This window comes from Rhinopithecus bieti, unplaced genomic scaffold, assembly GCF_001698545.2.
Source record: "Rhinopithecus bieti isolate Rb0 unplaced genomic scaffold, ASM169854v2 scaffold_1599, whole genome shotgun sequence".
NCBI classification, from domain to species: domain Eukaryota; kingdom Metazoa; phylum Chordata; class Mammalia; order Primates; family Cercopithecidae; genus Rhinopithecus; species Rhinopithecus bieti.
In genome coordinates, this window is record NW_016804139.1 from 6,145,812 (window position 1) to 6,151,811 (window position 6,000).

Sequence of the window (6,000 nt, forward strand, 5' to 3'; positions counted from 1 at the left end):
TTCAGTGGCGTGATCTCAGTTCACTGCAATCTCCACCTCCCAGTTTCAAGCAATTCTCCTGTCTCAGCCTCCTGAGTAGCTGGGACTATAGGTGTGCACCACCACACTCAGCTTATTTTTGTATTTTTAGTAGAGACGGGGTTTCACCGTGTTAGCTAGGGTGGTCTGGATCTCTTGACCTCATGATCTGCCCACCTCAGCCTCCCAAAGTGCTGCGATTACAGGCGTGAACCACCACTCCCAGCCTCCTCTTTTATTTTCTTATGTGTGTTAATACAATGAAGTTTTGTTCAATTGAACTGGTTTGCGTGGATGTCTGATCATTTTATGAAAAAAAAATCATAGTTGAAAGATTTATTAATATAAAATCATGTTTATTTTATATTCTCTGAGAAAAGTTCTTTTAAAATAATATGATGTGGTGCCAAGTTTCCTTTTCTGTCTTTTTGTTTCCACCTGTAATTCTATCCAAGATCTACTTGTAATGATGCTAATACTTAAGTGAATACATATCTAGCTCTATGCCACCTATATTTATACCCGTGCCTGTACTTATGCTGTTTATTCTATATATACATTGATATCCACTTTTATATCATTAAAAAGTTGTTACCTCTGAGATCCAGTTCTGTCACAGCAAGGGTTATGAATCCAAACTATTTACCAATAAAATATAATCTGGCAACCACAAAATAACTTACAATGACTCAAATACTTTCCATATTTTTCTCCAATACCATACAGATATGTCATTCCACCTAACAATGCTTTTTTGAAAGCTCCCTTTCTCTTTTATTTTCTTTCTGCACATTCCTCAGCTTTCTCTCAGATCCATCTTCCAGAATATTCTCTTCAACATCTATCCTTCTCCAAACCAAAGCTTCTTCTGGTAGCCCTTCCACTTTTCTTAATTAGTAAGACCTAAGGCCCAATGGGCTCATCTGTAGAGGGATTCTCTCTAGAAGGCTGAACACAAGAAATGGAAGAGAAATGTGTGTTCCCAGACAAAATTCTTTTTAACAGGAAAGGAAAATGTGAAGTCTGAGAATTCCTTGATTAATTTTTTCCTTGCCACATAAGTATCAATTTATTGGAAACTTTAGGAATATAAAGCAAAATTTAACGTGTTTGTTTTGAATTGAGGTAATCTATATTTTGATAACATATTTTCCACGTTTTGCAATAGGCATAGTTTTTTAAAATTTTTTAAAAATATAAAGTCATTGAACAAATTAATGTAAAGGCATAAACCTCCAAGCAAAGCAATACCGAAATCCTGAACATCCTTTGGACGTACCATGAGAAATGCAGCAACCTTCCTTTAGATTATTTCCCCTCCAGGTACACATCACTTAGTGCTGCTTCCCTTAGGATCCATTATTCTCCTAATCTCACCTGGATTTGCTATGCTTTGAAAATGGCATTGCATGAACTATAGCTTATTCCTGATTTATTCTGCTCTTTGTAAAGGGAGAATGCAGAATCCACACACACTCTGTTTCTCTCTGCATTCATGCTGTGCTTTGGTGTGACGCATTGAGTAGGGTCGTGGAGCATCTACCAGGTTGGTTCTCCACAGCCTCAGCTGCAGGAGCCTCATGCCCTCAGGATCTCTGTAGAGCCTTTATTTTTACTATGCCTTCATAAATTGGAGTAAAGTACTCTTTTGTGCCTTCTTCTTGGCGGAGAGCCTAACAAATGAAGGTTAAGCTTCACTGCTTCCAAAGAAAAAAAGAAAGATATTTCCTCGGTGCTTGTGAAGGTCAGCGTGACTAGGTTCACATTAGTCACTATCAAGTAACAAGGAACTATGAATAGATGCCCAGTTTCTGACTCACCCACCCGCTTATTCATTATGCACTTAGAGACCATTCCAACTCAGGTGCTGGGGATGGAAAGAGCAAGGCATCCTCACTTCCCAGAAGCGACTTTTAGAATAATGGGAAAGATAGGCATGAGCAGATGCAGTCCAAAATAACAATGCTCATGATGAAAATGGAAAAAGTAACACGTACTGATTTCTGTTTGCCAAGTGCCAGGAACTGTTCTGTTCCTAACACTTTTCATATCTAATGTTACCTCTCAAAAACTAATATGGCAGCGTTGTTATTGTTATTATTTCCTTTTATTTTTTTTTTTTTTGAATGGAATCTCGCTCTGTCGCCCAGGCTGGAGTGCGGTGGTGGGATCTTGTCTCACTGCAACCTCCGCCTCCCGGGTTCAAACGATTCTCCTGTCTCCACCTCCCGAGTACCTGGGACTACAGGTGTGTGCCACCATGCCCAGCTAATTTTTTGTATTTTCAGTAGATATGGGATTTCACCATGTTAGCCAGGATGGTCTTGATCTCCTGGCCTCATGATCCACCTGTCTTGGCCTCCCAAAGTTCTGGGATTACAGGCATGAGCCACTGTGCCTGGCCTATTTTCTTCATTTGATAGAGAAAAAAATGAAGTCCAAAGAGTTAATGATTCATTCAAGGTCACACAATAATAAGCAGTACAGACAAACTTCAGACTCCAAAACTCTAATTCCAGTATCGGCGATAAAAGCTCCAATAACAGCATGTGGCCAGTGCTTCAGGATCTCAGAGAAGTAGGCCAACCACCTGGAAAAGTTGAAGAAGTTTTGACCAAACATGTGAATGTTCTAGTGGGGCTTGTAAATAAACCATTTTCCACATAAAGATGTTGTAGTAAAAGTAGAATTGTGATGAGCAGGAAAAGGGATCCAAGCATTCATTTACTATCTACACCATAGACAGCAGACTGCCAGCCTGTGAGATTAACCCTCTGAAAATATAATTTGTTTGACCACCAACCACACAACAAAATGTTTTTGTTTTTTATTCTGAGGATGTAGGAAGGTTGGGAATTTGTTCCAGCCCCTCTGCTGGTCTGTCGTACGGCTAAGTCCATGAGTTGTCTCTCTGGCCTTTATTTTCTCACTCAATTATTTGCTTTAGAATCAACTTAAGATATAATGTGCATAAAATAAACTGCAGCAATTGAAAGTTAAAATTTGTTTAGAATTGACAGACTGACCAAGAGACAGGACATTCCCATATTCTCCAGGGGGTTACTCCCGCCTTCCACTTTTGGCCCCTGGAAACCACTGATCTTCCTTTTTGTTACTATAGTTTAGTATGATTCTATATACTTCTAGATGAAGTATTTCATATGTAGTTCTATAGTTACAGTTCTATAATTTTACGTAAACAGAATCATGTAGCATGCCATCATTTATGTTCAGCTTTGGTCAGTCAGCATAATGTTTTTTAAGATTTATTCAGGTTGTGCCTATATCAGCAGTTAATTCCCATTTTCACGGGGGAAATTTTTCCACTACCACATTTGAGCTGCCTGTAGGTATTGGCTACTATAATAAAGCTGACATGAATATTGTGCACACGTCTTGTGTGGACATACATTGTCACTTGTTTTGAATGAGCCCATTTCTTAATTTTTTTCCAGAAACGGTTTTGTACTGTAGTTATACAATTTTCAATAGTGGTGTATGAGAGTACTCTTCAGTCCACAGTGGTGCCCACCCTTGGTCTTGTGGTCTTGTCAGTCTTTTAAATTGTAGCCATTGTGGTAGAAATATTTAGTCAAACACAATGCTTTAAGTATTTTTTTAAACTTGTATTCCATTGCTCATGGCTTGCCACTACAGTATTTTTCCCTTTTCCTTCCTTCCTTCCTTCCTTCCTTCCTTCCTTCCTTCCTTCCTTCCTTCCTTCCTTCCTTCCTTCCTTCCTTCTCTTTTGTTCATTTGTCTGTTCATTCTTTCTTTAGTTCTTTCTTTTGTTTTTCTTTTCTTTTTGTTCTCAACATTACCTACTGGCTGATGCTAAGATGCCAAACCATTCTACTACCGGCCTGGCTGGCCCTGAAGCCATTTATAGCAGGAGTTTTACACATATTATATTATTTCAACTTTCTAGAAAATATTTTATTCTCATCAGTACTCTAAAAGGTAGGTATTAATTAGCAAGCCCCATTCACAAATGTGGAGGTAAAGACTAAGAAAAGATAGAGGCTCAGTCACACACTTAAAAATAGCAGTCAGCATATAAATCAAGTCAGTTTGATTTCAAAATTCAGTGTTGGCCTTGAGAAAGCAGGAATGACAGATGCAAAGATAAAGCACTAGAGAGAGGACCAGCATATCTGGAGGGTTGTATTGATTGTGTGAGTCTTTAGGTAGTACTTATGGCTAGTTAGAGTCAGTTATATAATTGGGTAAGTACTAATGCAACATCCTTTGTTTAAGTAGCAGAAAAAGTTTAGCTAAATGTATTAGAATAGAGAACGTTTTCTTTTTTCCACAATATCCCTCTCAACATGTATAGTATTTTCTTTGCTATTTAGTCATTCTAAATAAAGAAAAATACATTTTAAAATATTAGCATAGATTTTTTGTCATGTTATAGTGTATAGTGCCAGTGTTAACTGAAATGTAATAACATTTACTTCACATGTGGAATCACTGATATTGCATAATATATATTTTGTAGGTCATACGTGCATATGTATGTCATTTTTATCAGAACAGTGGAAATGCTACACAAAACTAACTCAACTGTTTTATTTCACTTTTGACAAATATGCATTCTACCAACACTCTCTACCTTCAGCATACTGATAAGTAAGAAAGACTTTCAAAAAAAGGAACTCCGGGTTGCCCTGTCTTTTCCTTTCTTTTTATGCCATAATTTTCATCATAAGTTGTTGGCTAGTGGGAGGAATGAATGACATAAGAAAGAATATGATAATTTCTTGGTCCTTTGTGTTTCTTAGAATGTCGTTGCTTTCTTTCTGATAGAAGAGAGTTCTGGTTTGAAGACACAAATGGCCTCTTCGGGCTGTCAGTGCCCCACTTACTCAGTATAAAAGTAACACACTCACTTCGTATTTGCTTTGAGACTTGAATGCCCCGACATCATGGGTCCATGGGAATTCTGTGCTCGTGGTTGCGAGGGTGCATGGAAAGCACTATATTCAAGTGGGCTTGCAAGTAGTGGTGGACAGTCATATTCATGTATACCCTCTGCTCATGCACACTCTCTATTGTCCCATAGTACTTCATTTACAAAACATACTTTCAAAGATAAACTTATTAAGAACATTAAGATAGTAATATTACAGCATTAAACCAAAAAGGGGACCCTTCCAAGCATCAGGCCTTGTGTAACTGCACTGATGAAATACCCATGAAACCAGCTTTTTGTATAGTAAAGAAACAAGAGATAAGAATAGTTTCTATAAATATTGTTTTTACTCAACTGTTCATTTAATTAATAGTTATTAAACACCTAAAATATGCCAAACATGGTTTCAGGTACTTGGGATACATCAGTGGACGAGAAAAAATTTTTCTTTGCTTTCTTGGGACTTACATTCTACATTTCTTTGATGAATCAAGCAGATACGAGAAATTCGAACCATCTATTCTTGCTGAGAGGATAATTACTAACTATAGCTCAACTAAAAGAAACAGGCTCTTTTACAAAATAAATCTCATATATTACTGGAATTTTCTTTTATTTTCTTTCTTTCTTTTTTTTTTTTTTTTTTTTTTTTGAGATGAATCTCACTTTATTGCCCAGGCTGGGGTACAATGGCACAATCTTGGCTCACTGCAACCTTTGCCTGCTAGGTTCAAGCAATTCTCCTGCCTCAGTCTCCTGAGTAGCTGGGACTACAGGTGTGCCCCACGACACCTGGCTAATTTTTGTATTTTTAGTAGAGATGGGGTTTGCCATGTTAGCCAGGCTGGTCTTGAACTCCTGACCTCAAGTGATCCACCTGCCTCAGCCTGCCAAAGTGCTGGGATTACAGGCGTGAGATACAACAATACCTAAGATATATGCACCCAACACTGGAGCAACCTAATATATAAAGGAAATATTACATCTAAAGTAGGAGATAGATTCCAATACAATAATAGTCGAAGACATTAGCACCCCACTCTCAACATTGGATAGATCATCTGGAC